The sequence below is a fragment of the Pelobates fuscus genome, chromosome 3, assembly GCF_036172605.1.
Source record: "Pelobates fuscus isolate aPelFus1 chromosome 3, aPelFus1.pri, whole genome shotgun sequence".
NCBI classification, from domain to species: Eukaryota; Metazoa; Chordata; class Amphibia; order Anura; family Pelobatidae; genus Pelobates; species Pelobates fuscus.
The window spans coordinates 189,125,896-189,142,921 of record NC_086319.1 but is presented as its reverse complement, the minus strand read 5'-3'; the positions used below and the strand labels follow the sequence as shown (position 1 = coordinate 189,142,921).

The following is a 17,026-nucleotide window of genomic DNA, read 5'->3' as shown; positions in this document are numbered from 1 at the left end:
AGTGGATAGGCAGCGGCCTAACAGAGGGTAACCCTCTAACCCTCTATATGAGAAATGTACAACAAGAAAAAAGAGAGCCGTTCTCTTTTTTCTTGTTGCCTATTTAAACATGCTGCACTCAAACGTGCAGGGTCCCGAAGGCCACTGGGCAAAGCTGACATATCCGTGAGCGGGCATTGTAAACCACCGCGAGTGGCGAGGGCAAAATTGAAGTCACCACGAGCGGTGTGCAACCGGGATGAGCCGCCGTCCGCGGAGACCTGACAACCCTCAAAACTCCAGCCCTATCTCTGTCCCTGATAGCTGGTACACCATGGGGAAGAGGGCAAAGAAAAGAAAACTCACTTGGGGGAGAGGTCCTGGGATATCGGTGACTTGCTCTGGGTGCCGTCTAGGCCAAAGATGGCGGACTTGCCAGGATCACAGTGCTTGTCCTCTGAGACAAAATCTTGGATGCACCTGATGAGATCATAGGTGCTGCAGACCCAAATAGTTACCCACCGGCAGAATACTAGGAGACACCCTGAGTCTCATGAAGAATATCCATGCCTTTTTTTTAACCTTGATCTGGCGGTTATGCATGAGGAGCTATCTGGCAAATGAGGAAGATGTATCCTCCATGGTGCAAGGGCAAGAGGGCATGAAGGAATATATTCAACAACTTCAGGCTTCACACAGGGTCCTGCAGTAGCAAGTGGGACTCTAGATGATGCACCCCTTGATTCATGACAAACCGCAGTAGCTGCTGTCTCTTTTAAACCTTTCCTCTGTCTATATTGTACAATCCCAGATTGTAGCATGTCCCCCTGCCCAATTATTAACCGCTGTCATATAGGCCCTTGACAGACACCCGCTCATCACCCTCTCAGGCTGCTCCTGAAATGACCCTAGCATAGTCCCCTTTGTGCCCCACTCTAATACGGAGACAGGCTGAGGGAGTTGCAGCCTTGTGTAGCAATAATAGACTGTCTAGAACTGGAGGAGACAGTCTGAGACTGGTCAATGGTTCACGATTTTCTTTATATTGATATTTCATTGCTATATTTTTCCTCCCTTCTCATGTTTTAAGGTGGATGTATACTCACTGGATCTCAGTGGATATTGAGAGCTATAATCTTCCTTTTGACATAAGAGTTAGGTACACAATACATAACTTTTTTATTTTTTAATTTTCTGCACACAATTACTTTGGCATTCCACATCCGCTACACCCCGCATAGTCCAGTGCTGCAGAGCTATTAAGTTGCAGCTTGGGTCGTTGGGTGGCATACCACACAAAACCCCAAAACATAATGCTACATTACTACATGATGGCTGTCTAATATAGTACTTCATTAATACATGATGGTTGTCTAATATATTACTACATTACTACATGATGTCTGTCTAACATAATGGTACATCACTACATGATGGCTGTCTAACATAACGCTACATTACTACATGATGGCTGTCTAATATAATGGTACAGTACTACATGATGGCTGTCTAACATAACACTATTTTACTACATGATGGCTGTCTAACATAACACTACATTACTACACGATGATTGTCTAACATAACACTACATTACTACACAATGGCTTTCTAACATAATACTACATTACTACAAGATGGCTGTCTAACATAATACTACGTTATTACATAATGGCTGTTTAACATAACACAATATTACTACATGATGGCTGTCTAACATAACACTATATTACTACATGATGGCTGTCTAACATAACACTACATTACTTCATGATGGCTGTCTAGCATATTACTACATTACTACATGATGGCTGTCTTACATAACAATACATTACTACATGATGGCTGTCTAGCCTAATACTACATTACTACAAGATGGCCGTCTAATATAATACTATACTACCGCTTGATTGCTGTCTTGGTTGAATGGAAGACTTTGTAAGAAATGGCTAATAAACAATGGATGAATATTTCTTAAGTTTTAAAATAAGAAATTAAATAAAATGTTTAGGAAAACTTATTGGCTTGATAGTTTCATTGTTCGGTATTTGTGGTACAAGACAATGCGAAACTCAACTTCTCACATCCATATTACAACTGTGCAAAACATGGAGATTTATCAGAGAACAAGGGTGGATCTCCCTGCTAACACTACTGCTTAATGTAGGTATATTCGTTGAAGAAAGCTGTCCATGACTTAGTGATTCATTAAAACAAAGATTTTAGTTGCAAAAAAAGGTTACAAAAAATATAATATATGGCACAACACCATGCAACAAAAAAAATAAACTACAGATACAGAGCCGTCTATAATATTAATAGGACCCTGTGCAAAGCATTTTCTTGGGCCCCTTGTACCCTGCCACCCCACCAACTCCAACTCCCTGGCGTGCAATCACACATTTCACCATGACGCAATGGGGGAACTAAAGTAGAGAGGTGCAAGACATACTTACACTAACATATACACTGAAAGATATACTGATACATACACACAGACAAACATACTGACATACATATATTCACTGACAGAAATATTGACACACACAAACATACTGACACACACACAGACAGACATACGGACACACACAAATGCTGACAGATATACTGACACACACAGACACACATTGCCAAACATGCTGACACATGGACACAGATACTGATACTGACACACACACACACATACATACTGACAGAGATGCTGACACACGCACATGCTAACAGACATAGTGACACATACACACACACTAACAGACATACTGACACACACAGAGACATCCACTGACTGACTTAGTGACAGACACACACACACACACTGACAGACATACTGTCACACACTGACAGAAATACTAACACACACACACACACTCACACTGACAGACATACTGACACACATTCACACACAATCTCACATGCACAATTTACACTTTTAACCTACCTTCCGTTTCCAACCTTGAAGGGTGCCTTCCCTGGTGTCCACAGTGGTGTCTGAGGCTGTTGTGAGTTAGGGGCTGACTCTTCCGGCCCAGCCCCCCTCCTCACTGCCTCCTGGATCTCTCCCGCACGGCTCTGTGTTTTTACTGGGACTAAGTGACGCACGACCGTCACTTTCTCCCAGCGCTGCCAAAAAGCATGGGGCTCGTGCTTACAAATGCCCACCAGGTGGTCGTTAGTGCATGGGCCACCTGTTGGGCCTTCTCAGTGTGCAGGCTGCACTGGGGGAAAAAAATTAATAGTAGAGGGCAGAAGGGCGCACTGAGTAACTGGCCCAGGGCAGCTGCCCCGTTTGCCCGGCATTAAAGACGGCCCTGTACAGATATATCATATCCCCATGCATAGCGCATTTCATATAGGATGGTACTTATTAAATACCATTCGGTACAAAACGCGTTAGGTGACTGCTCCTGGGATATGATATATTTTTGTAGTATACTTTTGGTTGCAAGGTGCTGTATCATATTTTATATATCCATTGTTTTTTTTTTGCAAATGAAAGCTATGTTTTAATGGATCACTAAGTCACGGATAACTAGCTTTCTTCAATGAATTTATGCAGCAGTGCTAGCAGGCAAATACACCCTTGTTCTCTGTTGGAATCGCAGGAATTACCGTCCCCTATCTTGGATGCAGGGCTCAACTGTTCATAGATGGGTGGGTGCCCTTTGAAAAATGTTCTCTGTATCCTTCGTTGATATAAAAAAATGTTTTAGCTTTTTGATGCAGTCTTTTTGGGTCTCAGCATCTGATTTGTGGTAATTTGGTGGTTTATCAGGAAAAATAATAGATGATTTTGAAGAATTTGCACAGAATAAAAACATGTAATAGTGCAATGAACAAAAAAATTAAACATTATGATGAAAAGTGAGGGTAGCAATTTAAGGGGACACTACACTGCCCATATACAAAATGAATAAAAATTACTGTTTAGAAGATATGCAAAAAACTTGCTGCATTTAATATGTATTTTTTTTCATTGGGAGAAAATCTTAAAAACAATTTGCAAACCTGCAGTCCTCCCATATTAACCCCGCCCAGACTTTCTTTTACTATCCAATCACAAACTGTCTGTACGACGCAGGTGTTCTGGACAATTGTTTGTCTCTTGAGTTTAGTTCCACTGAGCTAACCAAGCCAGGAAGTAACATTACCTGTTGTCTGATTAAATTCCCGAGGGGGGGGTGTGACAATGTTAATTTATAAAAGTGTCAATTTCAGTTGACATCTGCACTTTTAGCACTTTTAATAATAAATCTGAATATTTAACAGAAATGTAATTCACAGCAATTTTATTTAGCAGCTTTTATTTACTGGGTTACAAGTAGGGATCGACCGATTATCAGACTGGCCGATGTAATCGGACGATATTCTGTATTTTCGGCAATATCGGTATCGGCCTATAGAGATGCCAATATTTGCGATAATGCAGACCAGACCGCTGGGCCCATCACAAGCCCGGTCCTGGAGGGCTCGCAGCACACACTTACCTTCCCAGCAGCTCCCTTGTCTAAATGTTGTGAGTCCCAGATAGGGGAACTGAAGGGAGCTGCTGGGAAGGTATGCTGCTGCTGGGCCCCCACTGCACAGTCCATGCAACCGAACCACCAGGGAATGCCATACCCACCCTACCTGGCCAAGTAAGAAGCAGGGAGAGGGGATTTAAAAAATAATAATAATATATATTTTTTTAAATTAAATAAAAACACTTTACGCACACTACACACACATTGCCTTCCCTTTACACACACCACACACTAGATTCACTATACACACTACACACATGCACACACTCTGCATTCATTATATACACACTACACAAACACTCACTGCATTCACTATGTACACTACACAAACACACTCTGCATTCATTATATACACACTACACAAACACACACTGCATCCACTACACACACACTACACAAACACTGCATCCAGTACACACACACTGCATCCACTACACAAACATACACTGCATCCACTACACAAACACACACTGCATTCACTAATCAAATACTCTCACTGCATTCTTGAAAACATAAAAATTCTGACTGGCATGCATATATATATTTTTTTTAATTCTCTTTTTATTTGTGAGGCATAAGAGTTAACAAAATGATTGTAAATACGCATGGTACATGAGACATTTGCAGTTGTAACAATGTGATATAGGACATGTTTTCATACATATGCGGTCTAGCCTCTTTTTATGGGAGTAGGCTACAAGTTTGACATGCCGTTTGTGGTATGGTGATTTATATGTAGAGGTCGGCAGTCGTGAAGTACATTCCACGTTACGTCATTGAAAGTTAAACAATAAGTGAAAAAATGTAAGTATCTACTTAAGTAGAGACACATTTTAGTAGGAGGGATCCATCCGATATGTAGGCACTACCATGTCCCCTTATGGAAATATATTGCTGTGTGTTACAAGTTGGGAGCTTTAGGCGTCGATGTGTTTGCTCGTGTTCCTGGTGTGGGGTGGGTCCTTTTGATTGTTGGTGTCTAGGAGCTGCTTGCTGCGGGTCCCTAATGCTTTAGGTGTTGTGTATGGTCTCTCTTATGTGTTTGGGCCCAAATGTACCTGTGTTTGTGTTTCCCAGACTATTGGCACTATTTGTGTGGTGTCTAGGACATTTGTGGGGTTGTGGTTACCCCTAACCAAGGGGGTAGCGGGGGGGGGGGAGGGAGGGGTTGACGGAGTAGCTAAATGCGGTTTACTTATTTATGTATTCAGCTCCTTGGGGTGCTTACAAGTTTAGCTCCAGGAGTTGGGCAGTGTCTGCCCGTGACAATTAGCCTGAATTCTATTCTGGCCTCTGCTAGTGTGAACATGAATCAACATCAAATGATAACACAAAACTAGAACAAGTAGAAACTGTGCTGCAGCTCTCATTGCTGCCTTAGGTTTGGTCGGCTTTGACTCCAGTCATGTAGCTGAGCCTAGAGATGTTGTTTCCCGTGAGACAAAGGGCACTGAGGTGTCAGGGTTCCAGGAGGTGGTCTGCTGCGGTAACTCTGTGGATGTAGGTGCGAGTCCCAGTTTGGTCATCAGAGCAGGGAAATCTGCCCCAGTGGAGATCGTGTGGACATTTCCGGCGTGGGTGATTGTGAGGAATCTTGGTAGTCCCCAGCGGTATTGTATCTCTTTGGCTCGTAGCTGATTGGTAAGGTGGCTCAGAGACTTTCGCCACTGAAGTGTGGCTCGAGTTAAGTCTTGAAAGAAGTGTGAATTCTCAAATGTGAGAGGTGTTATACCTCGAAGCGCTGTCATGATTTGAGTCTTGTCATAAGATGTGGTGCAGTGTTGGATTACGTCTCTGGCATCTTCGGCAGGTGCGTTCGGTGGAGTCGGGAGACGATATATCCCATCCAGGGTGATTTTCTGGGCTCTCGCCGGGGGCACAATGGTGGCCAGGAGTCTCCTTATGTAGTGTGGCAGTTCGTCCGCCGTTATGTCGCCTGGTATATCACAAATGTTAATGTGGTTGCGTCGCACGCGGTCTTTCTGGGTGGACATCTGCAGCGTGAGTGTGTGTTGCACTGTGTGTAGATGTTGCATATGGTCCTTCATATTGGACATACTTTTGTGGATGTCCATTATTTCATCCTCTGTTGCCTTGACGCGGTCTGTAACGTTTTGCATGTCAGCCTTAAGGATCCCTATGTCAGCAGTGAGCATTTTCTGTATGTCTTGCACCCAGTTTTGTAAGTCCCTTTTTGTTGCTAGGGAGTTGTCATCTGGGGTCACCAGTGATGGCACTTGGACCTGTATTGGGTCAGGTCTGGGCTGAGTTGTAGGATGGGCCCCCGAGTGGGGTTGTGATGGTGTGGCTGGGGTCTCTGCGGTGGCCATCTTTGGTTGTGCCTGCCACTGGAGCATGACTCCAATATCTGGATTCTCAGCTGAGGGGCCTGATTGCGTTTTTTGTGTGATGCGCCCCATATTTACCGGAGTCTTGTCGCTGGGAGAGGTAGGCTTCCTCTTTATTTCAGGGCAGCTCTGCTCAGGAGTCCCGCCGAGGAGGAAATCCAGGTGGCGGTAAGCTGCTGGAGAGTAGGCCCGAGGCTTCCATTTCGTTCTCCCGGTCTTCGGGCTCTGGAAAAAAGGCATCTAACGATGCGGGTGAGAGTCCCGGTGCCGGTTCTTCCAGTTACAGGGCCAGATGGTGTTGTGGTGTGGAGATATTCGTGGATTATTGGCAGCTGTCTCGGGAGTGAATGGATATGGCGTCCATTCAGCTCCGGCTCTAGGCACTGCCCCCCGGCATGCATATTTTGTGCATTTACCTTACTAAAAAAAAGATTTGCAAAAAAATTTATAATAAACATGTTCAGTTAACAGTAGATTTGTGTAGAAATATTTTATTTTTTTTTAAATGGTAAATGTACAGAATATCGGTAAGTTATCGGCCTGAAAGTTTACAGATTACCGGTATCGGCTCAAAAAAAAAAATCAATATCGGTCGATCCCTAGTTACTAGCATGTCCTGGGATATTGATATTATTTTAACTAAATCAGAATGTCATTGTGTACATAGAACAGTTGACAATGATTAAATAATTACCTTTCCCTTCTACAGAACCTCTTTGAAAGCAGCAGTTATAGAGAATGTTTCCGTTAACCATAGTGATATGAAACCTATTTCCACAGCTCTTCTTCATTTATTATTTATTATTATTACTGGTATTTATGAAGGGGGAACATATTCCACAGCGCTGTACAGTTGGGAAAAAGAGAAACACAATAAGAACAGACCGATACAACAGGTAGAGGACCTTACCTGTGACCTTACAATCTTTCTAAGATAACTTAAGGGAGTTACAGAGCACAAAAATAATTCTTGCATAGTCCGTCCAATCTAGGATATGTTTTAGATCTAGTCTCTGAAGCAGGTACTGACAGAAGAGCACTAAAGTCTTAGCAGAGGTAGACAAACAAAGGCACTCCAGATGTTGCGGACTTCATTTCTTCTGATGCTTTGCCAGCATTATGGGTGTAAGAGCATTATGGGAGATGTAGTCCACATTATCTGCAGTGCCAAAGGTTGCCCATACCTGTTAGACACTGGATTTATCACAGCTGCCAGTATCTATCCTATGAGTTGCCACATCATATTTTATTTAATCTGGAGATAGAAAACTTCCTGCTCTATAATTATATCAAAACTTCGTAAAAACTACAAGCCCTCCATAGACGCTCACAACACCTAAAATAAAATGGTGCCTTACAATCACTAAACATATATCTGTTCCTTACAATAATTCTGCATAACATGCAATATATGGCAGCAAGCAACAATCATGACCAAAATAGATTGCTTTGACTCAGTAAGTTGTAAAATGACCCAAAAATAGTATCTGTGCCATTTAACCTGAAGCAATAACTTTCATTTCTACCCTTTTTCCTGTAATACAAGCTGGCACTTGGGTAATTAGCAGATGCCCAACATTCATCTGTATTTTAAACAAGGATAAAGAAAGTTTAAAAGCTGGGCTGAGTTCATGAAATCTGGAATAGGAGTCTGCTTTGTGACATATAGAGTTTTTTTTATATAGAATAGAAGGATTATATAAAACATAGATTTAACTAATAACCTGTGATTAGGGAAGGTGGAAGGATGATAGGTAGGCAGAATAGATATTTCAGCAAAGCAGAGAGAGTTGTACTGAGTTAACATAAAACAATTGGCATTGTTGGTGGTAAGATAGCCTACGTGTGGTTTCTAAAATAGTAATACGTATGTAAAAGGGTTAAATAGAGAGAGAGAGAGAGAGAGAGAGAGAGATGGAGAGACAGAGAATGATGGAGAGAAAGATAGAGATTGGTGGGAGATAGTATGATGGGGGGGGGGGGGGGGGGGTGTCTGCCGGGGGTATGGGAGGCCTATATGACAGCGGTTAATAATTGGGCAAGGGGCATACTATAATCTAAGGTTGTACAATATAAACAGAGGAAAGGATTATAAGAGACAGCAGCCATCGGGGTATGTCATGAATCAAGGGGGGGCTCCTCTGTAGTACAGGGAACAAGGGGGGCTGGTTTTGGGGGGGACAGACGTGGGAACTGGGAGACGGTGAGGGGAAGTAGACATGATGAGAGAAGGGAGAGAAAGCGAGGAGGAGGAGAGAGCAGCCAGGAGATGGAGAGATCAGAGAGGGAATGCAGGGAGGGAGGCGGTGGAGGAGGGGAGAGCAGGAGGAGGGTTGAGGGAGGAGGTAGTGCTCAGTGTGATCAGAGGCCGTCCTGCTCCCGGGCTACTCATGGACTTTCCCGGAGCCTCCGGCCACCACAGCTGGACTAGCGGATCATAGGTGGAGAGTGCACCCCCAGCCAAGGGTGAGTGGGGGAACCTCATGCAACATCACTGTGCGGGGAGGGTGAGCGCGAGTCATCTTCACTGACACATCCAAAGGGGGTGAGGAGGGGGTGTCATTGGGTTCCGCGCTGGTACCCACTCCAGGGTTCAGAGCTGGACCAGCAGCTGGCAGGACACACTGGAAGTGAGGGTATTGCCAGCCTGGACTCAGCCCTGTGTGCCTGCAGAGCCGGGCTTCTTCTAACTGGGATCCTGAGTCTGCTACTGGGAGCCTGCATCTTTAACTGGGACAGGGGCTGGCTAACTTGGAGCAGCATCTTTACCTGGAGTCACTGACACAAAGTGGCCATCAGGTACTATTTCATCTGATCTGGACAGAACTGCCAGTAATGTTATCATAACGTCTGTTATATCGAGATATTGTGTGCATTTGTGTCATTTTATGTGCTATATACACTCACTCACTATATATCTATATAGATTTATACCAACACACACATATCATACACAACACACATCGATCTACCTAGTATTTTGTTCAGGTGTGACGAGCAGTTGGCAATGGCATGATATGATTGTCCAATTTAAGATAAATATTTATTTTTCCTGTCAGTTAGTAATAAAGGGGTATCTGTAACTTGCACAGGTTTCTCAAACCTGGACCATCATCTGATCTGCTTCACCTTGCTCTAAGTGCTTGGGAGTAAGAGTTGGCTTTTATCTTATTTGTAACTGAGTATCTCTATGTTTCTAAACAGCTCATCTCCTACTATCTGCTACTGGGGCTTTGCTCAATATCTGGTTACCAGGGTTCGCTTTGTGTGATCCATTCTAAATAGTATCTGATTGTAGAATACATGTTATTGGAATTGTTACTAAGCATGACTATGTACCTGGGAACTATTAAGTGTGGCCAGGAAGCTGTGACTGTAAATCGTGTCTATCTATACTGATATCACTGTACTATACCTGGGAATTATTAAATGTGGCCAGGAAGCTGTGACTGTAAATCGTGTCTATCTATACTGATATCACTATGTGCAAATGCTGGAATAGTTACTTTGCATTATAATGCACAGTAACATGAGATGTTGATTTGCTATATTTAAAGATCCTTCAAATGATTGTTTTTATTTGTGTTACCAAGAAAAATAGGTTTTAAGTTGAGACCAATCATATAAAGTGAATATTTGTTTTCCTATTCTCTGATGATGGTGCCCATTTATTGGGCTAAATATACCATGCCAGATTGAGTACCGGTAAACATTTAGAGCAATTATTGGTGTCTTGGAGATTCTGCATATTTACTGGAACCTTTAGATGCTAAGGCTATTAAAACCTGTATATACCACTGGGAAGCCATTAGAAACTAATTTAGCATATGTTATGTGTATTTTTCCTGGATCTGTTTGTGCTTTGGAGCCGTTGTCATTAGGAATATACAGTAAGAGAAAATGAATATACACAGACATAGAACAGTCCTTCCCTTGCATTCTTAGGTACTTTCAGTCACTATTCAGAATAGTGTACATTTTAATCTGGAAGCTATCTTGAAGTGTAAGTTTTGTTCACAGGTAGACATAGACTTTTATATGTTATTTCTTTGATTTAACCCCTTAAGGACACATGGCATGTGTGTCATGTCATGATTCCCTTTTATTCCAGAAGTTTGGTCCTTAAAGGGTTAATCTGAGATAGATAGATAGATAGAGATTTGTCTTGATTGTATTCCCTAAAATTAAAGTGTTTTTTTTTTTTTTTTTACTAAGCAGTATATTGCAGTGAATTGAAAACTGAAGTTTCAAAATGTAGGTCAGAATAGCAAACCTCAGAATTTTAGAAACAGATTTATTTTGTCCCTAATCATCGAAATGTGGCTTTCGTGCACAATAATACAATGTTTAGCAGATAAACCCCTCTATGTACATATAGGTATATGTATGCAATAGTTCTGTTAAATTAGAAGTCATTCATTATTTACTGTCTTCAAATCTTAAATTGAAGAAGCAAGTATCTTGAATTATTTCAACAATCAATGTTGTACCAATATGAGTGTGTCTGCAGGTGTAGTGTACAATGTATATCATAGAACATGCACAGCTGTAATGCATCTTCATGCATTACACACAGCAAAACTTCCATCAACCTGTATTGCGTACCTTCGCTTGTTCTGATAATCATAAATTGTAAAAGTGAAATTTTATGCATCCCTGATTCCTGAGTTTGTCTGACATGGGTGTCAGTGCTTACAACAGTGTTTTAGACTCCGTGACTCGGAGTCAGTGATTTGCTGAGAATTTGTAATTGGGTGTTCTGGGAAATGTACATAAACAGTTTTGCTCGACTTGTGTGTTTGAACAAAAAGGAAAAATGTACCCTGGAATAAATAAAAACTACATTACATCCTTTACATGGAACAAGCTATGTGATATTGCAGTAAAAGTTGAAAATGACCCAACAGTTATTTTTCTAACAGGTAATTTATATCTAGCCTTTGTTTTGTATTAATATTTCTTTATTTATTACTGGTATTTATAAAGCGCCAACAGATTCCGCAGTGCTGTACAATTAGATAGAATAGAAACCTGTAGAACATTTATTATACCTATTGGTTATTTTTTCGAAGAACGAATATAAAATGTTATTATGTGGTTTTTTTTTGTAGTTTTCTTTTTAAGCAAGGCACGGGGTAGTCATATATTCTCAAAAACAAAGACAACTCGTAAAAAATTCTATTTGAATTGCTTTTCAATTTATCTTTAGTGCCTGGATGGTTCTTATCCCAGGAGCTGAAAGGGTTATATGGCAGACAGATATTAATTCCAAGGGTTACGATAAATTCCTGCTGAGATTTTTTAGCCTTAGGTCAGAATTCATTCCAAATGACAGTCTATTTTAGAGTTAGGTCCAAGATGGCTACAAGATGCAGGAGTAAAAATAAGTGTGGATCTAGTTCTTGTGTTGTGCTCACAAGGGGATGCTCTGGCTTTTGAAAGGGTCTCATAGGGTTAAGATGGAAACAAAAAGACAAGTTCAAAATTCTGTAAGTTATTCTAGTCAAAATTATTTCAGATTTCCATTAAAAGAAAAATTTAAACCAGCATACAACTCCATTTTGCATTATAACATATCAAACATTATTGCTTTTTCAGAAGAATCACTACCAGTTGTGTTTCTAATACCAATTTCCTTTTCCAAAACCCTTGGGTTCTCTTCGGTCTCTTTCGTCTGTTAACTTATTACCTAGTTATTGTCTCTTCATTTTTTTATATCTTTATTTTATCTTCCCTTTCTGTCTTATTTTTTCTGCCTCGGTTTTTTCTTCTCAATATCTCTATCTTTTTTTCTTATATTTCACATTCTATCTTGTTTAAAACAGCTTATGTAGTGGTGAGTCTAATAGTATCTCATGGAAGTCCTCCAGTAGATACCTTCTTATAGGTTCATGTTTATGCAAATTCTTAAATAAATGAGTCTTGTAGATTTTTACGTGTGTTCCCAAGTAAACAACATTGCTAGTTTCACTCGTAGGTTCCCCAGAACTTGAGTTCCGAAGTAGGTAAGTCTTGTGTATTAGCCTGTACGTTCCCAAGAAAGCAAATCTCCAAGTATGGACATCTGGTGAGGTCTCTTGTAAGTTCTAAAGTAGGTCAGTTACCATATATATGATTTTAGTTGATTATTATATGAGTTCCCAAGTAGGTGAGTCTGTTTAGATAAGAAGACTAGAAATGCTATCATGCTGTAATTAGTTGGGTGGCACCACCATCTTTACCTTGAGCAGATGTTCGACTCCTCTAATCCTGATTTAGACCAGTAAGTCTTGAACAGGTCTATATGGATCAGTTACATTACACAGGCTTTGCCAATATTCTCATTTGAAACAAAACAGAGTAATCAGTAAATTCTGGACCATCGTTGGTGCTCGTAGACTACTATGGCATGTACTGCTTCAGAGAATATTATTTATCTGATATAGGGATATAACCCAGGCTTTTTTTAAGCTTTCATTACTTTTTCTATCTTTGTTTTTGTTTTTGTTTTTTTGGTAGGGGGGCTTCAGATACTTTTTTTATTTTATTTTTTTAAAAGAAAGAGCGCCATTGAATATGCACTCACCGGGAATTTAGATACATTAAACATATGAAATAAAACATACTTTTTTTTTTTTTTTTTTTACAGTACATGCAAATGAGCCCAGGTCCACAGGCATGCAGATGTCAAATGTGCTGATTCATGGATTTGCAAAAAAAAAAAAAAAAATGTATTGTAATTGTAAATTTAAATATTATGGATTGCTTTCAAATTAGAACATCTCTGCAGATTTACAAATGTAGCAAAGCAGTGTTGAATGAATGCTGTAAATGTTGCCCATTTCTCTAATTAATAGTACTAAGCATCCACCTGCTATTATCACTCCAAAACAGAATACAAACATAGGTATTTGTATGTTAAACAGTGTTTAATGGGGAGGAGGGGGTCGTGTTGGCTTATATTAACATATTAGTTATAGAACACAAAATTATATATTTGTGGCTATATAAGATTAAATTAGAGGTGTGAAACCTATTTTATTAAAAAGACAAAAAAAAACAAAAAAAAAAGAACAAAAAATATGCCTTATATTCCCCACCACACAAAAAATACAGTGCAAGTAAGTACTGAGATGTCTGAGAGATGTTTAAATGTGCTGATTCGCAGATATGGAATTATTTTTAAAATCTATCGAAATTGTAAATTGAATTATTATGGATTGTGTTCCAACCAAAACATCTCTGTAGATCCATAAATATGACAATACAGTGTTGAATGAATCTTGTAAATGTTTCACACATCTCTAATTAACATCCGTAATCCTCCACCTGCTGTTAACTGTCTGTATATAAAAGTAAATTAAACATTGGCATTGGTGTGAGTTGAGCCGTGTTGCCTATCTTTTTAATAGAAAGGCAGAGCTAGTGCTGTATACACTACAAGTAGTGCCTGGGGAGGAGCACTCTTTGTCGACAGTACACATTTATCACAAAAATATGGAGATGGAATGGGCTGTTTACATCAGTAGTACTGAAAAGGGACACAAATTATGTACATGGCATTGTATTTGAGACACATTCTTCCAAATAACTTTGAAAATAATTCTCAGGTATACTAACAATTATTAAAAGAAGGTAGAATAAAAACATGTAAAGTGTTGAGAAAGATGGAAACTTGGCATGGTTAAAACAAACTTGAGATGGGTTAACTACATCACATTAGTAAACATGATGCCATCTACCTCCAAATTCTGTAAGTAAATTGGGCCACCTTAAGAGTCAATTTACCATATATCTGAAGAATGGATGATTACTTTCTTGGGTGTAAAATTCCTCATGTATCTTAAGTGTATAATGCAAATTACCCACCCCTTGTAGACCGCCTTAAGACTATGCTATGTTCTTGGGCACCCTTCAGTTTCCTTCTGATAGGTAGAATCATTGCACTGAAAATGACCCTTCTTCCAAAAATGTACCATCTCTTTCCTGTATTACACAGTCGGTACCAAAAACTGCTACTTTCCAACAAGCTATCTAAGCAAGCAGTTGAGGTTCTCCAAATCTGTCTTGCATAAACGTATAATATACAAGAACGTATAGGTACCCAGACCACTTCATCTTAATAAGGTGATATGGTGGGTGCCATGTCTCTCCCCCTCCCCCATTTTAACCCTGCAGCTGAAATGGTGTTGATGTTTTCATTGAGGGGTTAAGCTGCCCCTGTCATTCCTTTAAGTTTACAGGAGGTTTGCATTCCCCTTACTTATACTTTTACTATACAGAGTCCTATCTGGCAATGCTGGCACAAATCAAGATAGTTTTGATGGTCCTAGCTGGGTAAAGTGAAATTGATATCTGGACTGACATACCACTACACTCTATCCTTTGACTTTCTACTAGTTTGAGGGCACCAGCTATTTCAAGCTCGACATTCAATTATTCTGCTACAAACGTAAAGGATGATCCTTTTATTTCAGAAATCAGAGTATCTGATCCCATTCAGTGGAAGTCAGTTTCTCTAGCAGATATCTTGAGGATTAGACACTTGAGAACCTCTGAGATAAGGGCGCGCACATGGAAAAGAGAGAGAAGTAATGATGAAAGATTATGAAGAAAAGATTTATGGAAGAAGGAAAAGATACAAAAGAAAGTGCTTAATATAAAAGGGAAATGTCTAGCTTTTCAGGGAGTAGAAACACAAGATAATTTTGATGAGAAAAGATAGGAGCAATTGGAAATAAGAATATAACCAAGGCAGAAACAGAATATTGAGAGGGAGAATAACAAGTAGCTCTGAGGCAGATCCAGTCATAGAAGCTCCCATTAGAATGTAAGCCTGCTCGAGCAGGGCCCCTTAGCAGCTTTTATTTCTGTATGTTCAGCAAGTCTTGTTGCGACTGCTGCTTGTTAGTCCTTAATTATCTACAACTCTGTGGAACATGATGGCATTTTTTAAATAAGAATAATATAAACTGGATAGGAAGAAAGAAGAGTAGCTAGCTTTGGTGGAATACAGAAACATGATCTTGGGAAAAGCGACAAGTAACTAGCTCTTGAGAGAGAAAAGAGATCTGGGAAGTGGGAAGAAAGAATAGCAAGCTCTTGTGGGAAAAGAGTTGTCAGAGTTGGGATGAAGATTGCTCTGCAGTTAAGGACAAAAGTAATAACATATATCAAAGTGTTTAACCACGAATGGTTAAATAAGCTTGACGTTAGTTTTCCAAACCTGTACTAAAGTTCTAGATGTTATTATTGTTCACTTTATCAACTTTGGAATGATGAAAGACTATGTTGACATTGCCTGGAATCGAACATTTGACTTGAGAGAGAAAAATTCTAGTGAGGGAGAGAGTGCTGCCGGTACTGTCAGAGAGGACGAAAGCATCATTGTGAGAAATAAGGGCAATGATGGAAGCTGAAGGAGCAGAAAGCAGACAAAGAATCAAGGGAAGAGAAAATCGAGACAGAAATTCCATCGTGTGAACATAATGTTGTTGAAGAGAGAAAAGGAAGAGAATGGTCCACAGGGATAGGCAACCACTATCTCTCCATATTTTAATGAACCACAATGTCAGAACCTCTTCTTTCCTAAGGTTGGTATAGGATCAAATACTGGAGAGAAGTTATCATAAAAAACGATCTGGAAGAAAATCTGTATTATTATTATTTCGCTGTCATTTTATTTTTTCACTATATCCTAATCTCTTCTCGTGTTTTCTTTTAACACAGTAGCAGTTCTGAGCTACCTGCTGGTCTGTTTACATTACTTGTGGCTTCATTTTCATTGAACCTAGCGATATTGTTGCCAATACGCTTATTATGCAGTTGGTGTTTTTGGAGCCAGACATATGCCCTCTAATTTCCATTCTTTCCTTATTGTGCCCAACCTGAAGCCAGCTAATACACTCCTTATCTCTCTTGATCCTGGCAGCTGTTAAAGTGGCACTTTCGTGAAAGAAGTCACCTTGTACAAATGAGTACTTGGGGTTGTGTGCTTTCATCTAGCTGTTTTATTACTTCCAGGACGTATGTAATCCATTTGTTGATAAGATCAGTTTGATAACCTCTTCACTATCAAGGAAACAAAGCACAGAAAAGCTTTATAATAAGAATTCATATATTAAAACAAAGCTTGTATATTTCCTTTAGTATTATTATTTTAACATATTGCTTTTTTATTTTTGTTTTCATATTTTGCCT

The 17,026-nt window shown here is 40.0% G+C and overlaps 1 protein-coding gene across 4 annotated transcripts in view; it reads left to right on the top strand.

Annotated features, from left to right (window-relative positions):
• Positions 1-17,026, top strand: part of SGCD (sarcoglycan delta) — a 684,711-nt gene that overhangs the window by 20,194 nt on the left and 647,491 nt on the right. The window contains exon 2 of one of the 4 annotated variants that reach the window (XM_063447834.1): positions 16,758-16,852. The exons of 1 other annotated variant lie outside the window; for it this stretch is intronic. The gene's annotated coding sequence lies outside the window, so the exon portion shown is untranslated. Of the gene's footprint in view, positions 1-9,218; positions 9,314-9,521; positions 9,647-16,757; positions 16,853-17,026 lie in introns of those variants that run through there. 2 more of the 4 variants (XM_063447833.1, XM_063447835.1) reach the window with 2 other exon arrangements.